General features: G+C 35.7%; 1 long non-coding RNA gene across 1 annotated transcript; it reads right to left on the minus strand.

Annotated features, from left to right (window-relative positions):
• Positions 1 to 11,011: 11,011 nt before the first annotated feature.
• On the minus strand, positions 11,012 to 13,558 carry LOC110866846. Its single transcript, XR_002551434.2, has 2 exons — positions 12,869 to 13,558; positions 11,012 to 11,276 (listed from the first exon to the last, which is right to left on the minus strand). It is a non-coding gene; the product is annotated as an uncharacterized LOC110866846 (long non-coding RNA).
• Between the last annotated feature and the right edge of the window lie 209 nt (positions 13,559 to 13,767).

The raw sequence follows: 13,767 nt of genomic DNA on the forward strand, positions 1-13,767 counted from the left end.
GGGATGAGTTGCAAGTGAGCCAAGCACCCCTATTTATAGCCTGCACAGAAGCCCGGACACGGCCCCGTGTCCATTGGGCACGTCCCCGTGTCCATCCATCTTCTCTTTCTTCATTAAATGCAGTTTGTCAGTATTAGTTGACCACGCCCCCGTATCCGCTGGGCACGACCCCGTGTGCAGAAGCGTATCTGTATTATCAAGATTTGCTTGGATTCTGCGAATCTTTGCGTTGACCACGGCCCCGTGTTCGGTGGACACGCCCCCGTGTTGGGTGATAGAAGCTACTACAACTTTGTCTTTTCTGCAGACACTTGGGCACGCCCCCGTGTTCAGTGAGCACGGGGCGTGTTCAGTGAGCACGGGGCGTGTTCAGCCTTCAGTTCTCTTGTTCTTGCTTTGGGAGATGCTGTCGAGGGGTCGGGCATGCCACATTTATTCCTTTTCTTGTATTTATGTTAGATTTAGCTGCCTTTTTGCTTCTTTTGTTCAATTGAGCTCATTTAATCCTAAAATACAAAAGGAAGACAAAAACATACTTTTTTCCAACATTAGTACTAAAAAGGGTTAGTTTTATGCCACAATTGACGTAATTTATATGTTGCATTTTACACATATCAAATACCCCCGCACTTGAATCTTTGCTTGTCCTCAAGCAAAACTCTTTATAATGTGGCTTTACACTCCCAAATGAAATGGGTAGAATAGAAGGTTTTTGGGCTTGTCATTGAGTGTCGGGATTCCAAGATTTTTATTTGGTTTTATTTTTATTTTATTTACAATCCTATTCATCATGATTTATTTAGAACATTACATAAGATGAATTATTTATTTGGGCATAACATGCCTTTTTAAAATTCCATTTATATACAAGTTCACATACCTCACGGGAGATCACTCAACACTCGGCCGAAGATGTATTTTTGTGAAACACTCGAGAGTGGCATGGAACTTACTTCTACCATATGCTTGCCAAGCAATCAATCCTCCTCCTTTTTAACTATAAACCTTTGTGAATATTAAGAGGACTTTTGGGGAAAGGGTAGGCTTGGGTTAAAGGTAGGTGGTTGGGTTAGTGGTTAGTAGAAAAGGGCGAAAGGCGTAAAAAGCGTCGGTTTTCGTAAGACTTTTTATTTTTGTAAATTTTTTTATTCTAATGAAACAATTATTCAAACAAAGTTCTTTTTGATTAACTTGTTTCTTTATTTCTTGACTTAATTTTTTTTTTTTTGATAAGGAAGTCACAAGAAAAACCGAGTTTTTTTTTTTTTTTTTTTGCTAAAATAAAGGGTTTAAAATGAAAAAGGGTTTTGGTGGGTAAAAGGTTGTTTGTTTGTGGGTTTAGAAATGAAAAGGTTTAGGCTCAAAGAGGTTAACTAGGGGGATTTTGGGTAGGTGGTAAAAAAAAATAATGGTGTTGAAAAGAAAAAGGGTTAGTCCTAATGCCTCCATCATTTACTTACTTTGGTTTAAGTTGGTAAGGACCGGGAATGTATCGTCGTGGCAAGTTCTAGAGTCGTAAGAAACCAAGCGGCTATTCACACAAGAAACGAAAAATGAGCATTTAGTTTAAAGATATGTATTTGTATGCTCAATAAAGGCTCAAAACTCACTTTTTTTGTGGGAATGGGTTTTTATGTGATCAAGTATATATAATCAAATTTTAACTAGATTTGTCATGCCGTTTCATAATTTTCTTATGTTGGTTCTTTTTACCACGACGCTATCGGTTGTAAATTTGTAAAAATATAACCTTTTTAAAACTTGTAATTCCCAAATTAAACCAAGACAAGTAAAAAAAATGAAAAGTTTTTGAAAAAATTTGGGGTGTTTAGCGGTTCCAATAGAGTTTTGTGTAAGGCTTGTAATTAGGACTTGCAAAATTCAAGGTTTTAGCATCCCCCCCCCCCACACTTAAATTACACATTGTCCTCAATGTGCCCCAAAAATAAGTTTTTAGGTTGATTGAATGTGTAACAAGGTGTGAAAAAGCAAAAATTTATGTTACTGGGCGTCTGAACACGGCCCCGTGTTCAGATCGCCAGTAACAAAAAATTATTAGAGTAACAGAAGGCTGGGCACGGGGGCGTGTTCAGCGAACACGCCCCGTATCCAGATACCTGAACTGGGCATTTTTTTTGCAGATCCTTGAGTAGGGGTCGTGTTGGCTGGACTTGCTGTAATGAAGAAAAATTGTCGGGTGGCTCTGTTTTTGTGCATGGGGTGTTGGTTCAAGCTTCCCTTAGTATCCTTCACCATCCCGAGTGTGTTTTACCCATTTCAACATCATCCAAACACCAATTTAATTAAAACCATCAATTCATTAAAACTAACACATTACATAGGTCCTAGAAATTTAAAAACAAAGCAGAAAAATAAAAACTAAGAGTCCTAAGATAGATAGGTCAAGTGATACATAAAATCATCCTAGGGAGTTCTAAATTTACAATAGGAATCAAAATTTCGAAAATAGCTTTCTGGTATTCAAAGGCTTTGTAGAACTCCAAACCGAGGGGTGTTCCCAAGATGTTGTTAAAGCCATTCTTCTATCTCTCTTGGGAGGAAGAAGGCTGGCTCATTTTCCTCAACATCTTGCGGAGGAGGAGTGACACCAACCGGAAGCCCTTGTAATATGTCTCGAGGGGGCTCCGGGTGTATGGTGTACCACTCAGCCGGTATGATGACTTCCGGTACCACATTCCATGCCCTTTGGGTGATGATTGGCACCAAAGGAGGAGAAGCGAGAATGTTCAACCTTTGGTGCAAAAGGTTGACCTCTCGAAGACATCCCTCTAGTCTCACCGTCAAATGATTGATACAGTCGACCAATGCTTCTTCCACTCCCGTCATCTCATCAATGGCCTCTCTTAAAGCGTAAACGTAGTTTACAAGAGAGTCTTCAACCGTTGATGACCTTCTCCCTTGTCGGTTGTTCCTGGAGTGCGATGAAGATGTTCCGCTAGTTCTGCTCGCCATTCTGAGAAAACAGACCGAAAAGAGTTCAATTTTATTGGAACAGTACCTCGGACACGGCCACGTGCTTATTGAGCACGGCCCCGTGTTCATATGTCTGCAGATTTTTGGAACAAGGAATCTTGGAGTTTCAAATTATTTTCATGATTTTTAAAGCAATTTTGAGCAGAAATAACTTAAAACACTGTTGTAGGACTTATTTTTAACAAGATTCCTTGAATAAAAATCTAACGAACATCAAAATAAAGCTTGGAATCATGGTGATTTCAAGCTCTAATGGAGGTATTAAGGAAAATTGAATAAGAATGCAATGGATAAAAGTGGAAAAGACAAGATGGTTGTTGAGAACCTTCTTTAGAATATACCTAGGATGGTATGTGTGAAGATCCCAGCAAATCTTTGTCTTTGGAGTGGTACAAATGTGCAGGAATCTTGCTGCCTTTATAGAAAACGAGAGCACGCTGCACACGGCCCCGTGGCGGCTGGACACGGCCCCGTGTGCAGACAAGAGCCTGACACATTTTGTCCGTATTCTGACAAAAAGTCAGACGGGAATCTTTTGGTGGACACGGGGGCGTGCTGACCTGGACACGGCCCCGTGTCTAGAGGCTGTTTATGAAGTTTTGTCTAGTTTTAAGAAATTTATCCGGATCGGGTGGTTCCTTACTGGACGGAACAACACCGAAGTACCTGAGATACCTTAATTGTTCTAGATTTAGACGAGAACGCAAGAGGTTATCGGTAAGGGTGATTCCTATGCTAAATGTAGGTGGACAAGTCCAACCCTTTCCCGGGCTCTCGTTAAAGAAGGTGTATGTCGAATCGCTCGGGTCTATGTATGCATCGAACAAAGTCGATGGGGAGTCCTTCACGGCACAACTGACACAGGGACGACTATCGCTCAAGTCTTTGCTAGATTTAGAGGTGATATCGGGAACAACGAAGTTGTTTTTATCCCAGATGAGATCTCAATAATTCTTCTTGGGTGTCGTCTTGAGATGAATTAATGATATCCATCTCAAGTTCTTTTAACCAATTAAGAATTAGATCTTCCATTTGAAATAGTTCATCAAGAATCGTTTCTCCTAGAAGGTTCGATTGAGAGCATTCGAGAGAGAGATAGGGATTATTTTTACTTTCACCCCTCTTAAGGCTACAGGAAAACAATGGGTCTATATAGTGGGGCTTATAATTTAGGAAATAACATTCTAAATCTTTATGATTGCCACCACATATTTGACACCACGTACCATAAGAGGGTCGATAGTAAAAAAAATTAGTATCGCTCATGTTTGTCTCAGAAATTACCAACCGTCGGGATCTTATGGTTCTGTTTTCAGTAACTGATACTTGGGCACGGGGCGTGTTGATTGGGCATGGCCCCGTGTTCAGCTACTGTCTGACTTAAAACAGGATTGCCAGTACCAAATATTGAGCACGGGGCGTGTTCAGCGGGCACGGCCCGTGCTGAGTTCTGCAGAAGCTGAAAATTTAAGAAAAATCCTAAAAAAACAGAAAAATAAAATAATAAAAAAAATGATTAGGCCGTTGATTCCTAACTTTCTTAAAATCCTTGTGTCCCCGGCAACGGCGCCAAAAACTTGATGTGCGTGCGGCGTGATATATTTTTATGTATATTTTTAGCCCTTTTTAACACATTAGTCAAGTTTTAAATTTATAAAACACGATATTTACTAACACCAATCTTCAGGGAAGGAAATAAATTAAAAATCCTAATCGGATCTCTTTTCCCAATCTTCAGTATCTTCAGCCTCTCTCTTCTTTAATAGTACAAGAACTGTCATCAAATATATGGCATTTTATGTAAAACTTAACAAACCCATGGGTTTGATTTTTTTTTTGTCTGCTCGTCTGTTGAACTGGTTTTTTTGTGGATGTTTGGGGACATAGATCTATGGCGTGTGAGTGGGTTTTTCGATTTTTTCTTTATCTGGATCTTCATCTTTATAGTGAACCCACTCTTCAGTGTCATTGACCTCTTCTCCTCATCCAAACCTTCTTCAAGAACAAAAAATACAAAATGCCATATGATTGGCATCAGTATTTTTTTCCTGAAATTTTGTTCATCTCATGCAGCAAAATTTTTCTGAGATACTCCCCTCTGATAACAATTCATGCAGTTTATTTGTTGGCGTTTTACAGTGGGTGGTATTTAGTAGTATTGGCGTTTGTTTTTTTGGTTTGATCAAATGGAAGTTGCTGAGATGTATCATTTTATAGGATGTCTTTTTGGCGCCTAAATTAGGCGGTGCATTATTATAATAAAGTATTTGTCTTTTCAGTTACTGTTTTATAATTAATGTTTTTGATAAGCTTTATCTCTGAAGTCTGTAACACGTCCCATCTTTCAAATTTGACATTTTAGATTCTTCAGTATTTACTGATTTTGTATTTACTGTTTCTAGTTACATTTTCAAGTTTGGTTTTTTTTATTTATTTTTTTTTGGGGGTTTTTTATAATAATTTTTCAAAGTAATTTTATTATAGTTTGGCAGTTTTTTGGTGGCGTTTAACTGGATGATATCGTTTAAACAAGCATTTTGGCTATTTTGGCATTTTTATTATATAACAATTAACTGAAAAGAAAAAAAAAGAATACATAAACAGTTGATCTTCCAAATCTTCTCTGTCTCCAGTCTCTTTCTTCTCTTTTCTGAATCATGTTAACTGGCTGGTTCATTTTGTTTTTTTGTTTTTCAAGTAGTTTTTTGTGTTGCTGTTTGGAAGCACACAGTCTGACATCAGCATCTTTTTCTTGAATATTTGTCCATCTCATGCAGCAAAATGTTATTGAGTTTATATCCTTCAGCCAACAATCTTGAATTTTTACAATCAACGATGTTTAATTTTTTAACTTTTTTGGCGTTTTACCAATAAAAAGAACGCCACGAAATAAGATCACCTTAAACCTCAAATTTTGATCATGCTAAAATCAATAATGTTTTGCTGTATGAGATGGACAACATTGTTAATACTCGGTTAAGAAAGATAACTGACAATGCTGTCCACCCCATACAGCTAAACTTTATTGACAACAAACCTCAATAATGTTTTTGTATGTTTTGGCGTTATAAATTTGATGGAAGTTTAGGATAAGTCAATGAGATTTTACTCAATGAAATAGACTATATCCTCACTTGAGGATTTTGTCTATTTCATTGAGCGAAATCTTACTGACAGCCGAACTGAATTTCAAAAAAAAAAAAAAACGTTTTTGGGGTTGAAGATATTTTATGTTTGGGTTTTTTGGCGTTTCTAAGGCGGATGGGTTATATGAAATATGGCGTTTGGGTTTTTGTGTGTGTTTTTAACTGAAGGTCTGAGATGTTGTATATATAGGATTTTTTTTGGCGGTTTTTTTAGGCGGGATTTTACTATAATTCAGTTTGGCGTTTTATATTTAATGGCGTCTTACTTATAATGGTCTGTGATTTTTGTTTTTGCGTTTTATTTCATGATTTGGCGTTTTGTGTGGAGTAGTCAAAAGACCATTTTACCCTTAATGAAGCGCGTCCACGTAATAAAATTGATGTTATTTACGAAAACGCCACCGCGCCAATCTAGTCCATAGATTGTTTTTGATCGGACGATCGTTAAGCGTTCTCACCGTTCTCACACTTTCTATCGTTTTCATATATATGCGCTTTTTTAATTAATATTGTTTTTATTTAACAACTTTAGTGCTTAAGTACACTCGACAAGTGAACTGATAGAATACTTTCTTTGATAGTTGGTCTTTTTTTGCACCTGCTAACAAAAAATCATGGATCCACTCTTGACGTTTATGTTTTTATTTATTTATTCTAAATATAGTGATATATTTATATAACTATGACAAACAGAATTACAGATACTTATGTAACAAAAAAAGTAATGTTAAAATCATCTTTACAAGCTATTTATTAAAAAGTACACAACATAACAGATTTTGATTGTGTTTGACATTAACATGAATTTGGTATTGATCTGTACTATACATAAGTGATTTTGGGTGGTTGGTTGGTGGGTGGATAAGATTGCCTTTTGCAATGGATGAACCTAAAACTAGGTGAGATTGTTGTTTGAATATACCTTCATGTTTTTTAACTCACCTAAATTAAGGTTGATAAAATGATGATGTCAATGTTTAAGAGAATATCACAAATATTTAAATATTTTTATTAGATTTAGTAACTAATTAGTAGTGATTAAAATATAATAACCAATAGTTAAAAGCCACAGTAAACACATTGCTATGTCAACTTTATCTCACTTCATTTTCAAACATCATTATGATCGATTCATCATAAACATATGAATTTAATCTACGTTTATACAGGTCCGTTCAATGATTTTGAAGACTTTAAGGTATCGTTCGTTTTATGGAATGGAATGGAATGGAATGGAATTGAATGGAATTAGGAAGTTTTTCTTTGTAAAATTGATCTTAGTTGGGGGAGGGAGGAATTTGAAATCCAATGAATTTCTTTAATCAATGAAATTTGTGACTATTTCAACATTCCATTCCATTCCTTCATTAGAGTGAAGGATTTCTAAGGAATGTTGAAATAGTCACAAATTTCATTAGAGTGAAGGATTTCAAATTCCTCCCTCCCCAAACCAAGATCAATTTTACAAAGAAAAACTTCCTAATTCCATTCCATTCCATTCCATGAGACGAACGCTACCTAAGTAAACTACAATGCCGGAGCCTTATTAAATTGGTATAAAGAAATTCAACAATTGAAATTGAGATTGGAGACATCGAATAACCATAGCGATGATATTTCCTAACGTTCGCTTAATTTCGCCCAATCCGCAATCAGTTTCACATTGGTTACTCAAAAGACACCGCAAGTAACGAGGGTTGGTGTGTCGCGGTGTTGCTTTTGGATTCTGGAATGAAGCATGCACGGACGGTGTGGACTCTGAAGTAAAATCCTAAATCTTGGGCCTAGAAACGTTGTTTAAATGGACCAAAACAAGTTTAATATATGAAAAGAACAAAAAATTAGAGTCTCTTGTTTTTCAGTGGCCCTAGACCTTAATCTAGATTAATAAGCCCAACAGGCCGACCTTCGTTTATATCAGCATAGATATTTATAAAAAAAAAAAGTGAATAATAAATCAACAAACAAATATATAACATAAAACGTATTATGAGGAATTTATTTTTTCTTTTTTAACAATTATAATGTGATCCAAACTCATCTACCTTTATGTTTTTTATTTAATTTCTAATTAAATGTATTTGTACTCATGCCGCCCAGGTACGTGTAACATAAATAATAATTGGACCCATACCATCTTTCTATATTTTGTAATGTTAGTTGTCGTGTTTACTGTAAATTTTCATATTGTTTTTTTGTCTTTTAAAAAACCCAGACCGTTTCAAAAGATAAGCCCGATGGACGGACCTAAAGTTTTTTCTTAATAATTATAACGCTGAAAGTTAACCGATCTTGTAGGTTTTCGGATAATAACATCAATAAAAATTATATAGGACCCGAGTTTGAATAATGTACTATTCAATTTTTTTAAATCTTTTATGATTGGATTTTAATTTATTATTTATTTTGTAACAAAACAATCAGTCATGTTTGGTTTGTTAAGTTGTTAATGAAGTTGGAATGGAGTGATGGTGATGGTGGTGCCAGCGATGGAGGTGCAGGCAACAACGTCAACACAAATGGTGGCATTAGCGCCGCAACGACATCACAACGACCACGGGTTTGCTGATGGCAACAAGAAGTGCGATGACGGCAACTATGGTAGGAATGGTAATGACGATGGCGGTTGTAATGGCGAGATTGACAAATTCTTATTCTTTTGAATTGATTCAATCACCATTTGGAACAAAATGTTGAAAAGTTTTACTTGAATAATTTTGAGGTCGTTCATCCCGATATCAATTTCATTCAATTCCTATCAAACATGTAAATATCTGAATCATGGTTGATCCAACTTTTTGAAAACCCTAAGCAAACTACAAAAATTGGGACCCTTTTTAAAAAAAAATTCAATATAAACCATTCACTTTTACCCATAAACCATTCTCTTTTACCTAAGGGTAGGACCAACAATGATAAACTAAAAAACTTATAGTTGCCAGTGTTGATCTTTTTGAAGTTATATATTGTGTGTATAAATATAATATATATTCTATTAAAAAATTAATTGATGCAAATTGTTTAATGAGGTTGTGACGAATACCGATAGGAGCGGATGATGCGTTGAAGGTAGATGACAATGTCCAAGAAAAAAGGGATCCAGGCCATTAGTTGTTCAACTTTTGAGCCTAAATGTTTTACATGTTTGAGTCGTTATGTCTTTACTTGTTTGTCAGATCATTTGGGCCAACTACGCATGTAATATATCCAGAATTCTACAAATGTTAATGCTGAAATGCATGTTCCAATTCCACTGGATTCCACCAAACCTAAACCCCATAATTTTCTCGCAACTGAAAGTTTTTTTTTTTTTTTTTTTTTTTTTTTTGAAACGAGAACTTCATTAAAAAACACTTTATAACACTACCTACCGGTTGAACTACCATTCGAACCTAAATGGAGATCAAAAGAGAAAGAAGCAAATAGAGGCGGTAATCCTCATTACATGATAGGTTATTAGGTTTTGTGGAAGTCAAGGAACGAGAAAGCCTTCTCCGATATTCGGCCATCAGTAGGCGCAATCTTAGAAAATGTCAAGTCCCATGGTGAGTTATGGATAACAGAGCAGGCTTGGTGAATTTACATTGGTTTTAGTAAGATTCCAGTCTCTGTTCCCGAGACTCATTTAACAGGGGGAGTGGAGGGAAAAGAGATGAAAATATGAAAAACCATGTTCCCGAGTTTCATTTAACAAGGGGAGGGGAGGGAAAAGGGAAGAAAATATGACCAAATATAACCATATATTCATCCTCCCAAATTGGAGAGATTAGGAGAGAAAATTTTCCTTCCCCTCCCCTCCCCTCACCTCCCCCTGTTAAATGACTCGGGAACATAGTTTATTTTGTTCTGGGGTCTGCTCTCATGTCCAATAGCACCTTGCTATTGTTCTTTTTGGGACTAAAATTGTATGCCTTTCATTAGAAAAAGAAAAAAAAAAACTTAGGCTAATAATAACTTCCATCGACTTGGATAAGTTTCTCAGCTAACTTATCTATTTGTGTGATATGCTCCACAATGCACAAACTATTCACCATCTTCATTAGTCTTGATATCATGAAAAGAAGAAACTTCTTTAGTTTCGAATTGCCGATTTGGTTTTCAAGTTTTCTACAACATCCAAACAGATATTCACATTTATTTAGCTACAATACAGGCACTCTGGTTTTGCACGGAACGGGTAAATTTTCAACTCAATTATTATAATGGAACTCTTGATGTAAATTTAATTTCATTAACGTTTCATTGTCCGTAAAATTCAGACCTGGGTGGTTGTTTTTGGCTTTCTAGCGCCTTGCTAGTTTTGTTTATTAATTTCATTTCACCACTCAAAAGAAAAATAAAATCCAAACAGATCTGATCACGGGGAATCATCTCGATCACTGCTTACGTACAGCATTATTGTGATATGATTCACAAGTTCAGTGCTGCATCTAACTTCTAAGATCCACATAAACCCTGTATGTATCAACTAAACGACCACTAGCTATCGATCATCGGAAACTAACTGGAAAAAGAATCCATAAGCTATGTGAAATTGTGTATACTTATCTCATCAGAATTCAATCAACAACCTAGCAAACATGATATGGATAATCAGAAACTAACAATAATCCATAAACTCTTCATCTAAAATCTCATATGAACTTAAAGCATAATCGTACAATGCTTGCGCAGACGAAATCACACGGATATCTGGTTTTGAACACCCCTACGTACAAGCAACTGGATCAGCTTTGATCGAATGGTACAGAATGACGGAGTATGTTTTCGTTAGGTTACCTGTATGATCTAAAATCAAAGCCTAACTATCGATAATAACTGAAAAGGAATCCATAAACTGTGTATGTTAAATCTCACCTAAATTCAATCAATAACCAACAAATACGATATCAATCATAGAAACTTTCAATTATCCACAAACTATTTATATAAAACCTCATATAAACTCAATCATAATCGCACAACGCTTGCGCAGACGAAATTACACTGAATTAGCACATCACTTATTAGTTTGTTCATTTACAAATTCGTACAAGCAATTCACGTAATGGTACAAAAACAATAAATATCAGAGATCACTAAGATCAGCTTCGACCGAATGGTACAGAATGACGGAGTGTGTTTTCGTTAGGTTACCTGCATCAATCAAATTGAACCCTAGATCATCAGAAACTAACTGGAATCCATAAACTATTTATCTGAATTCAATCAATAACCTAACAAATACGATATCCATCATCAAAAACTAACAACAATCCACAAACTTTTATGTAAAATCTCATATAAACTCAAATCATGATCGTACAACGCTTGCGCAGACTAAATCACATTGAATTAACAAAACTACTCCGATCACTTATTAGTTCTAACTAGCTATCATCAGAAACAAACAGAAAAAGGGATCCATAAGCTGTGTGTATGTTCATCTATAACTAACAAATATGATATCAATCATCACTCATCAGAAACTAACAATAATCCACAAACTACTTTTGTAAAAGCTCATATAAACTCAAATCATATTAGTACAACACTTGCTCAGACGAAATCACACAAAATTCAATTAATAACCTAACAAACACAACATCAATCATCAAAAACTAACAATAATCCACAAACTCTATGTAAAATCTCATATAAACTCAAATCATATTAATACAACGCTAGCCCAGACGAAATCATACTAAATTTAATCAATAACGTAACAAATACGACGTCAATCATCTTAAACTAACAATAATCCACAAACTAGTGATGTAAAATCTCATATAAACTATCAAATTCATACAACGCTTGGTCACTTGCGCAGACGAAATCACACTGAATCAGCACAGCTACTCTGATCACTTACTAGTTCGTTCATTTACACATTCATACAAGCAATTCACGAAACGGTGCAAAAACAATAAACATCAGAGATCACTTAGATCAGCTTCAATCCACTGATACAGAACAACGGAGTGTGTTTTTAGTTTACCTGTATCATCTACATCAAACCCTAACTATTGATCAGAAACTAATAGGAAAAGGAATACATAAACTATTGTATGTTAATCTCATTTAAACTCAATCAATAACCTAACAAAGACAGCAGCAATCATCACAAACTTACATATCATCCACAAACTCTTGATGTATAATCCCATATAAACTCAAAATCATAACGCTTGTGCAGACGAAATCACACTAAATTCAATCAATAACCTAGAAACACCGACATCAATCATCAAAAACTTGCAATAATTCATAAACACTTTATGTAACATCTCATATATAACGAAATCATACTCGTATAACTGTTTCGCAGATGAAATCACACTAAATTCAATCAATAACCTAGAAAACACCGACATCAATCATCAGAAACTTGAAATAATTCATAAACTCTTTATGTAAAATCTCATATATAATCAAATCATACTCGGTTTCGCGGACGAAATCACACTAAATTCAATCAATAACCTAACAAACACAACATCAATCATCAGAATACTAACAATAATCCATAAACTCTTTATGTAAAATCTCAATCATAATCGTACAACGCGACGAAATCACACTGAATCAGCACAACAACTCCAATAACTTATTACTTCATTCATTCGCAAATTCGTACAAACAATTCAATTCACAAAACGTTACAATAACAAATAACAGAAATCACTTAAATCAGCTTCGATCGAGTACACAAAACAACAGAACGTAAATTCGTTAGGATAATTACCTACCTGGCGCGAAACTGAGATCGAAGAATCGGAGTGAAGATCCGGGAGAATGCTAACCGCAAGCGAGGACAGATGTGGAGAACATAGACGGTGATGTGACGGAGGAGTTGCTGGAACGATCCGGCGAAGAGGCTGAGGCTCCTTACCGGCGGTATGTACAGCGTTAGCGGCACCGCCGAGAAGGCGACGGCGAAGAATAATTCCAGCATTTATTATTATTTTTATTTTATTATTATTTCTTGTGATTTGATTTTTGAGCGTTGGGGAGATGGATAGAAAAGGAAAACGAAAAAGAAAAAAGTGGTTTAATGTTTCGAATAGATGGTGGGTAGGTTTGTTTCTTTAATGCATGGTCGCTGTTGATTGCTTGGATTGTTGCCACGTGGATGGGTGTGATCATTTCTCATGTAGGATTGTCTGTAACTAACTCCTTTGATTTTTTATTTTTGTTTTTAATTTTTTTTTGTTAATCTCACATGTGGTGTGAGGCATCGAGACGTAGCCCGTAGGGGTGGATTTTCGCAGATCTAGTAAAGCTTATTCGTTTTTCGGCGAAAAGGTTGATGTTGGCGAGAAAGAGAAAGCGAGAGATCAATTGAGATCGGTTCAGTTTGCAGGTCCTGATGGGCAGCGATTGAACTGGTTTACAGGATTGAAGAGGGTGTTGTAGTGATGTGGCTAGCGATTATGGTGTGACCGACAACTTTGGTCTGTATTTGGCCAGAAAAAAATAGGGAGGAGTAATTAGTGGGCTGATCTTTATTATGCTTATAAAACCTAAAATGTTGATATTTTGATTTGGGGATAACTTTGTACAATAGTAATCAAGTTTCAAGAATGTTCTAATTAGGTCATTCATAATTTTTTTTGTTCTAATTTAGATTATTCAAGTTTCATTTGAT

The sequence above is a fragment of the Helianthus annuus genome, chromosome 1, assembly GCF_002127325.2.
Source record: "Helianthus annuus cultivar XRQ/B chromosome 1, HanXRQr2.0-SUNRISE, whole genome shotgun sequence".
Taxonomy (NCBI): Eukaryota; Viridiplantae; Streptophyta; class Magnoliopsida; order Asterales; family Asteraceae; genus Helianthus; species Helianthus annuus.